At 40.3% G+C, this 15503-nt stretch overlaps 1 protein-coding gene across 1 annotated transcript in view; it reads left to right on the top strand.

Moving 5' to 3' along the window:
- Window positions 1-15503, top strand: part of LOC130885240 (tumor necrosis factor receptor superfamily member 10B-like) — a 45515-nt gene that overhangs the window by 4493 nt on the left and 25519 nt on the right.

The following is a 15503-nucleotide window of genomic DNA, read 5'->3' as shown; positions in this document are numbered from 1 at the left end:
AATAAATAAAAGATATTCTTTTTCTTAAGAAAGAGAAATGATTATTTAGAATCACTGTGTCTGGACTGGAGAGATGGCTCAGAGGTTAAGAGCACTGGCCGCTCTTCCAGAGGTCCTAAGTTCAATTCCCAGTAACCACATGGTGGCTCACAACCATCTATAGTGAGATCTGGTGCCTTCTTCTGGTATGCAGGTAGAATACTGTGCACATAATAAATAAATAACTAACTAACTAAATAAATAAATAAATAAATCTTTAAAAAAAGAAATTGCTTCTCTTTAAAATAAAGGGGGGGGGCTGGAGAGATGGCTCAGTGGTTAAGAGCACTGAACATTCTTCCAGAGGACCTGGGTTCAATTCCCAGCACCCACATGGCAGCTCACAACTGTCCGTAACTCCAGGTCCAGGGCATCTTATATGACACCTTTGCACCAATGCACATAAAATAAAGTATATAAATTATTTAAAAAAAAACAAAAACCAAAAAAACCCCATCATATCCTGAAACTTTGTTATAACCCATTACTGGTGCCAGTTTTGCATTGACGATGATGATTCTTTGCAGTTTTCTTTGTGTGTGTATGTGTGTGTACATGTCCATATGTGCACATGTGGAAGCATGCATGCATGTGTGGATACATACTTATGAGGCTAGAGGTTGACAGTGGATGTCTTCCTCAATAGCTCTCTACCTCATTTTCCCCCAACTTTTCCAGTGAATTTTTATTAGTAGTTTCATTATAATTTTCAGGGTCCTGGTGTAGGAACCATCATATGCTAAGAGTTCTCTAGAGTAACAGAATTATAGAATGAATATATATATACATATATATGTATATATGTATATGTATATATATGTATATATATGTATGTATGTATATATATGTATATATGTATATATATAATGGCTGGCTATGAATGGAAGTCCAAGGATCCAGTAGTTACTCAGTCCATGGCTGGATGTCTCCACTGGTCTTCAGTATGTCCTGGAATCCTGAAGAAGTGGGTTCTAATGCTAGTGAAGGAATGAACTTGCTAGCAAATGAGGGCAAACTGGCAAAGAGCAAAAGCTTCCTTTTTCTATGTCCTTATATAGGCTTTCAGCAGAGGTGTGGTCCAGATTCAATTCGAATTAAAGGTGTGTCTTCCCACCTCAAAGATCTAGATTACAAGCAGGTCTTCCCACTTCAAATAAGCATAAATCCCTCACAGGTGTGCCCTCTATTTTTGGGTTTTAATTAATTCCAGAAGTAGTCAAGTAGACGACCAAGAATAGACATCATAAGTCCGCCCCTTGTTAACTTAACAAACAATCCTATCTCCTCATGTCATGATTAATTTCCAAATGAAAAGAGAAGCCAGGTAATACAAATGCCTAAACATAATATTACTATCTCATAAACAGTTGCAATTCATTACATATTTTACCAGGCCGTAATTATGCCTAACATGACAGAACTATCCCTTGTACAACCACAAGTGCATTATAATTTTAGAATAGGTGGCAATGTCCCTTCAGGGATATTTTAGTATCTTAATCTTAAGATATGATAACCATTGATATTCTCCTAATTTATATTACATCTCATGATAAAGAAATTGAGGAAAGAAAACATAAATATCTGTACAAACACAATCTTAACAAAATACGACAGACACACTCATGTCAATTATAATTCTCTTCTCTGCAACTGGTCACATGACCTTATCTGGTGTTTGTAATTACCTTCCACTACTACGGGTTCTGTATTTCCTCATGCCTTCCTAATGGGTTTGTGCCCTCTTTCACCCTGCCTGGATTAGACTGTTGTAGTAGTTTCCCATTGATTTTTTTTATTATTTTCTTCTCTCTCTCTCTCTCTCTCTCTCTCTCTCTCTCTCTCTCTCTCTCTCTCTCTCTTCCTCTTCTCTCTTCTCTCTTTTTCTCTTTTTTATTGATTTTATTGAACTGTACATTTTTCTCTGCTCCCCTCCCTTCCTCTCCCCTCCTCTTCAATCTTCTCCCATGGTCCCCAGGCTCCCAATTTATTCAGATCTTGTCTTTTTTCTACTTCCCATGTAGATTAGATCCATGTATGTCCCTCTTAGGGTTCCATTGGTCCTGTATCTTTTTTATGCCAATACCAGGCTGTTTTCAGTACTGTAGCTCTGTAGTAGAGTTTGAAGGCAGGGATTGTGATGCCTCCAGAAGTTCCTTTATTGTTGCAGGACTGTTTTGGCTATCTGGGTTTTTTGCTTTTCCATATGAAGTTGAGTACCATTCTTTCAAGGTCTGTGAAGAAATTTTCTGGGATTTTTATGGACATTGCATTGAATCTGTAGATTGTTTTTGGTAAAATTGCCATTTTTACTATGTTAATTCTACCTGCCCAAGAGCATGGGAGATCTTTCCACTTTCTGGTATCTTCTTCAATTTCTTTCTTCAAAGATTTAAAGTTCTTGTCATACAAGTCTTCTACTTGTTTGGTTAGAGTTACTCCAAGACATTTTATGCTAGTTGTGGCTATTGTGAAGGGTAACATTTCTCTGATTTCTTTCTCAGCCCATTTATCATCTGTGTAAAGGAGGGCTACTGTTTTTTTTTTTTTGTTTGTTTTTTTTTTGTTAATCTTGTATCCTGCTACATTACTGAAAGTGTTTATGAGCTGTAGAAGTTCCTTTGTAGAATTTTTGGGGCCTCTTATATAAACTATCATATCATCAGCAAATAGTGAGAGTTTGACTTCTTCTTTCTGATTTGTATCCCCTTGTCTTATTGCTCAAGTTAGCACCTCAAGAATGATATTGAACAGATATGGAAAGGGTGGACAATATTGTCTTGTTCCTGATTTCAGTGGGATCACTGTGAGTTTCTCTTCATTTAGTTTAATGTTGGCTATTGGATTGTTGTTTATTGCCTTTATTATGTTTAGGCATGTTCCTTGTATCCCTGCTCTCTCCAAGACCTTTATCATGAAGGGATGTTGTATTTTGTCGAAAGCCTTTTAAGCATCTAATGAGATGTTCATGTGGTTTTATTTTTCAGTTTGTTTATATGGTGGATTACAATGACAGGTTTTCATATGTTGAACCATCTCTGCATCTCTGGGATGAAGCCGACTTGATCGTGGTAATGACAGTTCTGATGTGTTCTTGGATTCTATTTGCCAGTAATTTATTTAGTGCTTTTGCATCAATGTTCATGAGTGAGATTGGTCTGTAATTCTCTTTCTTATTAAAGTCTTTATGCAGTTTGGGTATCAGCGTGATTGTAGCCTCATAAAAAGAATTAGGCAATGTTCCTTCTTTTTCTATTGTGTGGAACAATTTGAGGAGTATTGGTGTTAGTTTTTCTTTGAAAATCTTGTAGAATTCGGGGCTGAAACCATCTGGTCATGGGCTTTTTTTTCGCTGGAAGACTTTTGATTACTGTTTCTATTTCTTTTTCTTTTCTTTCTTTCTTTCTTTTTTTTTTTTTTTTTGAGACAGGGTTTCTCTGTAGCTTTGGAGCCTGTCTTGGAACTAGCTCTTGTGAACCAGGCTTGGCCTCGAGATCCACCTGCCTCTGCCTCCTGAGTGCTGGGATTAAAGGTGTGCACCACCACTGCCTGGTTGACTGTTTCTATTTCTTTAGCAGTTATAGGTCTATTTAATTTGCTTATCTGGTCTTGATTTAATTTTGGTAAGTGATATTATCCAGAAAGTTGTCTATTTCCTTTAAGTTTTCGAATTTTGTGGAGTAGGTTTTCAAAATATGACCTAATGATTCTTTGGATTTCCTCCGTGTCTATTGTTATGTCCCCCTTTTCATTTCTGATTTTCTTAATTTGGATATTCTCTCTCTGCTTTTTGGTTATTTTGGATAAAGGTTTGTCTATTTTGTTGATTTTCTCGAAGAACTAACTCTTTGTCTCATTGATTCTTTGTATTGTCCTCTTTGTTTCTATTTTATTGATTTCAGTTCTCAATTTGATTATTTCCTGCCATCTAGTTCTCCTGGGTGAGTTTGCTTCTTTTTATTCTAGAGTTTCCAAATGTTCTGCTAATTCACTAGTGTGTGATTTTTCCAGCTTCTTTATGTAGGCATTTAGTGCTATGAACTTTCCTCTTAACACTGCTTTCATTGTGTCCAATAAATTTGGGTATGTTGTATGGTCATTTTCTTTAAGTTTTAGGAAGTCTTTAATTTCCCCCTTTATTTCTTCCTTAGCCCACTGATGCTTCAGGTATGCATTGTTTAATTTCTAAGTGTTTGTGGGATTTCTGGAATTAGCATTGCTGTTGAATTCTAATTTTAAGTCATGGTTATCCAATAAGATACATGGGGCTTTCCAAGTCACTTAGTGTATGGGCTGGGGTAACACACCCACGGGAGGAATGTGCTGTCTCCAGAATTCAAACATTTCCACTAAATGTGCTTCTTTCTTGGTGGTGGGAGGAGCCAGGTGCAATAACTTATCCTTCACCTTAGAAGGCATATCTCTGCGTGCCTCACACCACTGGACCCCTAAAGATTTCACTGAGATAGAAGGCCTTTGAGTTTTTGGTTGGATTTCTTTCCCATCCTCTGATGCACATATGTGTTACCAATGAGTCCAAAGTGGTTGCTACTTCCTGCTTTCTTTGTCCAATCAGCATAATGCAGTCAATATAGTGAATCAATGTGATATTTTATTGAAGACACAGATGATCCAGATCCTTCTAGGGAAGTCATGACACAGGGCTGGAGAGTTACTATATCCTTGAGGTAAAAGTGTAAATGTCTACTGTTGGCCTTGCCAACTGAAAGCAAATTGCTTCTGCTGGTCCATATGGATAGGTACTGAGAAAACAAGCATCTGCTAGGTCAACAGCTACATACCGTGTTCCAGGGGATGTGTTAATCTGCTTAAGCAAGGACACCACATCTAGTAGGGCAAGAGTTACTACTTTATTGAGTTTTCGATGGGCAACTGTTGTTGTCCATGATCCATCTGTCTTCTGCACTGGCCAGATAGAGTTAAAGGAGATGTGTTGGGAACCACCATCCCTGCATCTTTTAAGTCCTTGATGATGACACTAATTTCTGTGATTTCTTCAGGGATGCAATACTGTTTTTTGTTTCACTATTTTCCTTGACAGAGGTAACTCTTAAGGCTCCCATTTAGTCTTTCCAACCACGATAGCCCTCACTCCACAGGTTGGGGAACCAATGTAAGAATTCTGCCAACTTTTAATCCTATCTACCCCAATTATGCATTCTGGGACTGGGGAAATAACCACAGGATGAGTTGGGGACCCACTGGATTTACTGTGAGTTGAACCACAGCCAAAACTCATTAATCACCTGACCTCCATAAGCCCCTAGTTTAACTGGAGGGCCATAGTGTTTCTTGGGGTCTCCCAGAATCAGTGTTAATTCAGAACTTGTATCCAATAGACTCCATAAAGTCTGATTGTTTCCTTTCCCCCAGTGTAGAGTTACTCTTGTAAAAGACTGTAGGTCCCTCTTGGAAAGACAGGAGAAAGGCTCGCAGTAAAACTCTTAGGTAATTTATCAAAGTCTTTCATCAGGGGAACTTGACCATCCCTTCATTCAAGGTCTGCAAACTGGTTCAAGTCTGGAAATTGATTCACAGACCATGATTCCCCTTTGTCATGATCCAATGTAGCCCTTTTTTCCCCACTTGTTTAATAATTTTTCAGCTTATATAGATCAAACAAAAATTCAGTAGGCTTCCTATCTATTTCATGCCTGGAAACACTATGATTGATTAGCTAGTACCACAAGTTCATACAAATCATGCCCCTACAAAATTCACCTTGCCTATGCTGACCACCATAGGTTAGGCTTTCATGGCCATTACTTTGTCTATGCTTCCCATTACAATAACTATAATCTCCTTGCCTTTGGTAATTCAGGGCTGCCACCTGGACCGTGCTACCTCAGGGGTCAGTTAAACCATTGCATTTAATTCATCCAATTGAGCAGAAGCATCTCCCACTCTAAGGTCTGGCACAAGGAAAAGGGTGACAATAAAACTCTTCAGATGTGCTGGTGCCCCTCACTCTTTTGTGTCTTATAGGATTAGTGAAGGGTGTGTCTTCTGGGCCTTCCCACTGTGGAATATTAGGGTTCACACCACGTGCCCACTCTACCATTGCAATTTACCTTCATTTCTAAATCCCTTCATCAGCGCTAGGCCAAGGGATATCATGCACCTCTAACTCCTTTTCAGTAGGCCATCTTTTGAGGAAAACTTCAGCCAACCATTCAAACAAACTTTTGACACTTTTTTAAAAACTGTGAGAGCTTCTATATTAAACCTAGACTCTCCACTCAGTGGGCCCATATCAATAAACTCAGCCTGATTCAGCTTTATGTTCCTTCCACCATTATCCCACATCATTAGATCCATTCCTACATGTATTTCCCAGACTTCTGCTTGAATGAATTAGCAAACAAACTCATTAATCTCTTTGGTAGTGTAGTGCACCTCCTCACGGACTACACTTTCTGCCTCTCCTCTGCGTGCCTGCTTTGTCTTAAGTCTAGTTAGAGGTCTAAAGGCAACTATTGGTGGGCCCTGCGGGACATCAGAACTGTGTGCTCTGATTGATTAATTAATTAATTAATTAATGAAGGATTAATTTCCTCAATCAAAAGTGAAAAGGGCAATATTTCAAGGGATGGAACTGAGATTAGAAAGACTACTTCTGATTAACCCTTGAGAATTTGATGGTTCAAAGTTCTCCACTTCAGTAGGGTCCTCCCACACATCCCCTACCCAAGTTACAGGGTCCAGTTCTTTATCGATTAATGTCTATAGCCACTGACACCTTCCAAGACTGGGACTTGAATTTTTCCTGTAATTCAGGAAATGTTATAATGAAGGCTTCAGTTTGATTTTCTTCAACTTGAGCTCTGTGGCTGCTGGAAAGAAGATTCTCTTTATCAATTAATGTCTATACTTTAGCCACTGACACCCTCCAAGGCTGGGACTTAAATTTTTCCTGTAATTCAGGAAATGTTATGATGAAGGCTTCAGTTTGATTTTCTTCAACTTGAGCTCTGTGGCTGCTGGAAAGAAGATTCTCTTCCGGGACACACTTAGAAACCTTTAGACTGTCTACACACATCTGTGGCCCGTCAATTCTGTCACTAAGGTCATTACTGTCCCTCACTATAGTCTGCGATGTTAATTTTATCACAGAGCTCATTCCTATTCTTTGTCAGTTTACCCAGAGATGCTAAGAGCAATGGACCAGCCTCAGCATTTTCCTTATTTTTCCACAAACGGTCAAAAGTTTTCTATACAGTCAACAAATCTGTCGCTGCCCACAGTAGGTGATCAGGAAAAGAGAATGTGTTTATGTCCCTAAGTGTTTAAAATAGTTCACACCATGGGCTTTCAGTACCCTCTGAGCTCTCAGGAAGAGTTTCAGAAACTGGAGGGGCTTCAGTAACTTTGGCTTTGGCAAATTGGGAAGCATATTTCAGAAACTTAAAATATTCATCCTTATACTTCTGTTGTTGCTCTAGAACCACTTCTGGCACCAAAATCTATATTACATAGGGTTCTCTAGAGTAACAGAACATACAGAACAAACATATGTATATTCATATTAGAATGACACAGGCTGCGGTTCAGCTAATCCAACAATGGTTGCCTATCAGTGGAAAGTCCAAGAATTCAGTTACTGTTCAGTCCATGAGGCTGGATGTCTCAGCTTCTCTTCAGTTTATGCTAGAATCCTGAAGAAGTAGGCTCTAATGCCAGTGAAGGAATGGACTTGCTAACAAGGTGAAAACAAACAGAAAAAGAATTTAAACTTCCAAGCCGGGCGGTGGTGACGCACACCTTTAATCCCAGCACTCGGGAGGCAGAGACAGGCGGATCTTTGTGAGTTCGAGGCCAGCCTGGTCTACAAGAGCTAGTTCCACGACAGGCCCCAAAACTACAGAGAAACCCTGTCTCGAAAAAACAAAACAAAACAAAACAAAACAAAAAGATAAGCTCCCCTTTTCCGTGTCCACATATAAGCTTCCAGCACGACCCAGATTAGACCTGGATTAAAGATCTGGACTAGAGGTTGTTTTCCTACATCAAAGATCTGGATTAGAGGTACATCTTCCCATTTCAAATTAAGCAAAAATCTCTCACACATGTGGCCTCCATTGGGGGGGTCTTAGTTACTTCCAGATGTAGTTAATTTGACAAGCAAGAGTATCCATCACACTGGTGTTCCCCTTTACTATCTAGGGAGAAGGGCAGAAGGCAGAGGAAAGGAGGAACAGAGGCAGGTCCGATCTTTTCAGGAAATGTGCCTTCAGCATCCCAGCTACGGTCCAGGATAGGGAGCTTTGTCACATGCAGGTACCACTCACGCAGACATCACTCCCCCTTGTGCTTTATGGCCATTGCCTTCTCACAGCGGTGAAGGCTAGGTAGTTCTGCCAGCAGTTACTGCTCGTCTTCTGGTTTGGGAAGCAGCTGTGGGGGAGGGGGGACAGTCTTGTAGTTCTTTATTTTAGTCTTGATGTCTTCAGCCACGGTGCTGACTCCTAAAGACAGCCCTGGAGCAGCATGAGTTAATGTGACCCTTAGCAAAGAAGCCAATCTGCCCACCTTACTTTTTGAAACAGCCTCTCTCCCTGAAACCACAGCTTGCCAATTCAGCAGCAAGCCCCAGGGACCCTCTAGTCTCTGCCTTTCCAGTACTGGGACTGTAGGCATATATCAACCATGGTGGATATATAGTTTTACTTGAGACAGGTTTACCTATGAAGATTAGGCTGGCCTCAAACTCACAGAGATCTGCCTGTCGCAGCCTCCGGAATGCTGGGATTAAATCTGTGTGCTCCTACACCCAGCTCATCTTTGGTTTTAAAAAGTGGGTTCTTGAAGATTAAATTCAGATAGATCCTCATGGTTGCTCAGCAAACACTTTACCAACTAAGCCATATCCCCAGCCTTCTTTTCCTATCACTTGTTAACCAGTAACTTTGTTTCTCCCTTCCTACTCTGTATCTTATACACTTTCCATTTCCTCACCTTTAGAGACTCTCCAGTATCTTTGGTCAGAATGGTCTAAGCGGGCATTAAGTGGAAAGAGTCTAGTTTCCCACCATATTCTTACGTCAGTTAAAGATTTTTCCCCTTCTCATTGTTCCACCCTCTCCATTGACCTGGGTGCTATTTAGAAACTCACCGTTTAGTCTCCAAGAGTGTGTGAGTTTCCTTCCACCTTCCTTCTGTGGTTATATTTTAAATGCATTGTGATCTCTGAAAAATTTGAAAACTTTTATATTAACTTCTCTCATCTTCCTGTATTCCTAACATTATTTTCTTCTATTTCTTCTCAGTTATGTTTCTTCTCAGTTTGTATTTTTAAAGTAAAATACAACTGTATTTTTACTTTTACTTTTTACTTTAAAAAATACATTGTGAGGGGCTGGAGAGATGGCTCAGCGGTTAAGAGCACTGACTGCTCCTCCTGAGGACCCGGGTTCAAATCCCAGCGCCCACATGGCAGCTCACAACTGTCTGAAAATCCAGTTCCAGGGGATCTGACACCTTCACACCAATGCACATAAAATAAAGCTAAATAAACCGTAAAAAAAAAAATACATTGTGATCTTAGAGTACACAATTTATCATTTTTATTCTTTAAATTTTGTTAGTGTACATGTTATGGCACAAAAAGTCATCTTTCTTGGTGAGTGTGTGCTTACAATAATCCATATTCTGCTTTGACGTATTCTAGAGATGTCGGTTTGGTCCAGTTGGCGGATTTGAACTGGCTGTGGAGGCCATCTGTGTCCTTACATTCTTCCAGCTGATCTGTTCATTCTGGGTAGATGGGTGTTGAAGTCACCACCAATCCTCTAGCGTTGGGCTCATCTGTTCTTCTTTGCAGTCCTATCAGAGTTTGCCTCACGTATTTTGCTACTCTCTTGTTTGATGAGTATACATTAAGAATTACAATAGCTTCTTTGAAAATGGACATGTCTATCATTGTATAATACTCCTCTCCATCTTCAATAGTCTCTGATCTAAAATCTTCTCTGTGTGAAATTGATACAACGGTTTCCAGTTTTTGGCATGGCTACTGTGGATCCGTCACAACAGTGCACAGCGTTGCTGTTTACGTGGTCTCTGGCCATTCTCTCTTAGTCTCTATCTAAACTGATTTTTCTTTGATTGTTTGAGACACTCTATAGTGGAATCTCGCTTTTTAATTCACTCTGGTAGTCTCTGTCTTTTGAAGGGTATATTTTTGATGATTGGTGTATAAAATGATTGTTAATATCAAGTCTTTGTTGTTATTATATTCTGCTTGTTTCATTTAGCCTTTATTGCTTTCAACTTCTACTACTTTTCTGACCTTTATGGTTTTAATTGAACAGTTATTTTTAGAGCTGTATTCACTTTCATTTATGTGAATGTGTGGGAGAGGAGGCTAGAGGACATCAGATCTGTTGGCACTAGAGTTACAGACATTCCTGACCCACCATGTAAGTTCTGGAAATTGAACCCAGGTCCTCAGCAAGTGCTTTTAACAGCAGAGCTATCTCTCCGGACCTCTTTTTACGTTTAAGTAGTTGCCCTTGAGTTTATGATATCCTAGACATCTTTTTAAATAATACTGTCTCTTCATGATAATAGAAGTAAGTTTAATTCAGTATGTGGATTTCTTAATGTGAAAATAGACCCGAGATGGGACATTAGCAAAGATAAAGAATATAAAATAACAAAAATATGAGCCCATCAGAACAACCTGACTCTCAAACATACATACACACCAAATAACAAACTCAAAGTCTCAAATCAGAAATGCACAGAGTTAGAGAAGAACAGACACTCCACAGTCATGGATGACGTGCGACGTGGCTTGCCAAGTGACTGCTAGAGTGACTAGTCAAGCAAAGAGGATGATAAAGTCATGGCTGATCTAAAAAACAACCAGTCTCCCAACCTAGAAAAACATTTCTAGAACACTCTATCCTATAGATAATTTGTTCACAAATTCTGTGCACTGAAATTCGGTGCACTTAAAGCTCTGTAAATCGAAAAGGATTGAAATTGTGTTCTCTAATGGAAATGAGTAAGAAATGAGAAATAATAAGTGTGTAGAAAACACACACTCCTGCCACAGAAGCAGGCAGGCTGACCGCAGACCTTCCCCTCTCCCTCTGCTCCTCCAGATCCAGTTCCACAGTCTCCTCCCCAGTTCTGCAGCCAAACACCTGCTGCAGCCTCCCTTCACCCACTGCACCCATCTCAGTGGATCACAAGATCTTCCCCTCCAAACTCTCTCCCACACCCATTGCTTTATTCCAGCCTCCAACTCCAAGCAGGCACTCTCTGGGAATCCACAGGCCACTCTGGCTAGGGAAGCAGGCAGGCTGAGTCCAGATCTTCACCTCTCCCTGTGCTCCTCCAGATCCAGTCCCCCAGTCTCCTCCCCAGCTGTGTAGCATTCTGCTATGGCCTCTCCTCACTCTCTGCCCTCATTTCCAGGGGACTAAGCAGATCCTAGTAGAACACCCAGCTATCCTCCCTCCTGTGGACCCTTCACCCTCCCCCAGCCCATCTCCATTCCCAAGAGTCAGCGCCCAATACCCATAAACACATTTTTACCTGGAGATTTTAGTAGCCACACCTATCAGGATCTTTGAAGAATTCCCTACCAGGGAACACACAGGCATCCCACTCCCCTGAAAACCAGAGAGAAGAGAGAAACCCAGGAACCAAATACCCAGCAAACAAAGACAAGACCAAACCTCAGCTCCTAGAATTACAATCTTCCCAATTCCATATGCCTAGATGCCAACATAAAAACACAACCAATAACAGCCAAGACAATATGTCTCCCCCAGAGCCCAGCAACCCTACCACAACAGGCCCTGAATATTCCAACATAGCTGAAGCACAAGAGAAAGACCTAAACCCAGTCTTTATGAATATGACAGAGGTCCTTAAAGAGGGAGTTAATAGATCCCTTATAGAAATCTGTGGAAAGGCAAAGAGTGGAAGGAAGTGAATCAAACTGTTCAAGCCTTGAAACTGGAAATAGAATCCATAAAGAAAATCCGGACCAAGGAAACTCTGGAAATGAAAAATTTAGGAACTCGAACAGGAACTACAGAGCAAATCTCACCGATAGTATACAAGAGATGGATGAGAAAATCTCAGGTATTGAAGATACAATTGAAGAAATGGATATACCGGTCAAAGAAAATGTTAAATCTAAAACAAACAAATAACGACAACAAAAAACCCTTCTGAAAAGAATTATCCAGAAAATCTGGGACACTGTGAAAAGATCAAATCTAAGAATATTAGAAATAAAGAATACCAGGTCAAAGGTGCAGAAAATATATCCAACAAAATCATAGAAGAAAAATTTCCTAACCTAAAGGAGATGTCTATCAAGGTACAAGAAGCATAAAGAACACTAAATATACTGGAACAGAAAAGGAAGTACCCACGGCACACAAAATCAAAACATTAAATGTACTGAACAAAGAATATTAAAGGCTGCAAGAGAGAAGGACCAAGTACCATATAAAGGCAGACCTATTAAAATTACACCTGACTTTTCAGTGGAGACTCTAAAAGGGCCTGGATGAATGTGCTGCAGATTCTAATAGACCCCAGATGCCAGCCAACACTGATATAAACAGCAAAATTTCAGCCACCATAGATGGATAAAAAAAAAGACATCCCACGATAAAGCCAAATTTAAGCAATATCTATCTACAAATCCAGTCCTACAGACAGTTTTTAAAGGAAAACTTCCAACCTAAAAGAGGTTAGCCACACCAAGGAAACACAAGGAATAAATAATCCCAGACCAAAAAAAAAAAAAAAAAAAGGAACCAAAAAGGGAAAGCACACAACAACAACAAAATAACAAGAATCAACAATACTACTCACTAACATCTCTCAATATTGAAGTTCTCAGTTCCCCAATAGAAAGAGAATGGATGTGAAAACAGGATCCATCCTGCTGCTGCATCCAAGAAACATAGCTCAACATCAAAAAGAGATCTTACCTCAAGGTAAAAAGTTGGGAAAAGATATTCCAAACAAATGGACCTAAGAAGCAAGTTGGCATTTTAATATCTGACAAAATAGACTTCAAACCAAAATTAATCAGAAGAGATTGGAAAAGGCACTCCATATTTTTCAAAATAAAAAATCCACCAAGAGTACATTGCTATTCTTAACATCTATGCATCAAACACAAGGACACTCCAGCTCAACATAACAACCCTCACACAGTAATAGTGGGAGACTTCAACATACACTTTTTCCAATAGACAGGTCCTCCAGACAAAAGCTAAATAGAGAAATACTGGAATTAACTGACATCAAAAACTAAAGGCACCTAATGTACTTACAGAACATTTTACCAAAACACAAAAAAAAAGACCTTCTCAGCACTGCATAAATCTTTCCCCTAAATTGACCACATTCAGACACAAATCAAGTCTCAACAGATACAAGAAAATTGAAATAACACCCTGCATCCTATATGACTGGTGACACATGCCTTTAATTCCAGCAGTTGGGAGGCAGAGGCAAGCAGATCTCTGTAAGTTCAAGGCCAGCCTGGTCTACAGAGTGAGTCCCAGGACAGCCAAGGCTATTACACAGAGAAACTCTGTGTCTAAAAACAGAACAGAACAAAACAAAACAAAGCAAAACAAGGGGTGGGGATACAGATCTGAACAGAGAATTCTCAGTAAAGGAAATTCAAATGGCTGCTGCAACGCACTTAAAGAAATATTCAGAATCCTTAACCGTCAGGAAAACGTAAATCAAAACTACTTTGAGGTCCCATCTTACACCTGTCAGAATGGCTATGATCCATAAAACATGTGACAGCTCATACTGGTGAGGATGTGGCGTAAGGGGAACACTCCTCCATTGCTGGTGGGAGCAAACTTGTACAGCCTCTGTAGAAATCAGTGTGGTCGTTCCTCAGGAAAATGAAAATCAACCTACTTCATCTGCTTCAAGATCCAGATAGAAATACCATTCTTGGGCATACATTCTCCTACCACAAAGACACTTGTTCAACCATGTTCATTGCTGCTCTATTCATAATAGACAGAAATTGGAAGTAATCTAGATGACTCTCAACAGAAGAATGGATAAAGAAAATGTGTTACTTTTACACAGTGAAGTATTACTCAGTTGTTTAAAAAATGACATCATGAAATTTTCAAGTACATGGATGGAACTAGAAAAAAAATTCATCCTGAGTGAGACAACCCAGGCCCAGAAAGACAAAGATGGTATGTATTCATTTATATGTGGATATTAACTGTAAAGTCAATGATAACCAAGCTACAATCCATAGATCCACAGAGGGTAGGTGTAGGGTAAGGGAGTGGAGCCTGCAGATAGATTTCATTAGGGAAAGGAATCAGAATAGATAATTATGGACAGATGGGAAGGGCCTGGAATGGGCAGGGAGTGAGAAAGAGCAAAGGAAAGAAAGATGAAGAAGGGAATGCAGGGAGAGACAGCTAAAATTAAGGGCCATTTGAGGGATAGTGTGAAAACCCTATACATCAGATGCTTTCTAAAATACATAAATATGAAGGCAGTTTAAATAAAAAATGCTTAAAAATGGGGGAGACAGAGTCCTAACTGGCCATCTCTTGTCACCAAATGAAGCTTTCAGTACTGGGATTGGGTTACATCTAATTGAGGTGTTGGCCAAAGGGGTCCCCCAGGCGGTTGCTCTCCACAAACTGATGGCCAGGCCCCATTGCCGGAGACAACTCCAACACAGCTCATCCAACATGGAGAAGTCCAGCCGGTGCCTACATCGAGCTTTCACCACTGCACGCGAGGGCCTTTTGTCCAGGAAGGTACTCTGCGTGCTACCAAAGGAGAAACAAACACCAACCCAGCCGCAAACCCTCTCATCTACAATGGTGTCCTCCCTGCAAGATGCTTGTGGGAGTAACCAACCACTATCTCATCTGACTGAAGGCCCACACCATGAGATGGAACCATATCTGACACTGGTTGGGTGACCGAAAACCAGAGACTAGGTAGCCCAGGGACCTAGGGTAAAACCAGATACTACTGTTAAAAAAAAAAAAAAAGACTCCTAGTGATTCCTAGTGATATTCTCTTATACTCAAAGATCAGTGTCTTGCTCAGTCATATTTTATCATCAGGAAAAGCTTCCTCCTGCAGCAGCTGGGAACAAATACAGAGACCCACAGGCAGACATAAGCAGACAGTGAGAGACCTCAGAACACTCAGTCCTCAATGGGAAGTCCCATCAAATCCCTCCCCTTAGGACTCAATGAACCCCTTGGAAGAAGAGGTGGAAACAGTGTAAGAGCCAGAGGGGACAGAGGACACCAAAAAAAAAACCAAGGCCCTGTGAGTCAACAGGATCAGAGCTCGTGTGAACTCAGAGTCTGAGGCAGGCTGCACAGGGCCTGCCGAGGTCTGCACCAGATCCTTTGGGTACAGATCATGGCTTCCAGTTTAGTGTTTTTTATGGG

This window comes from Chionomys nivalis, chromosome 12, assembly GCF_950005125.1.
Source record: "Chionomys nivalis chromosome 12, mChiNiv1.1, whole genome shotgun sequence".
Classification (NCBI taxonomy): domain Eukaryota; kingdom Metazoa; phylum Chordata; class Mammalia; order Rodentia; family Cricetidae; genus Chionomys; species Chionomys nivalis.
This window is presented reverse-complemented; position numbering and strand designations above follow the sequence as displayed.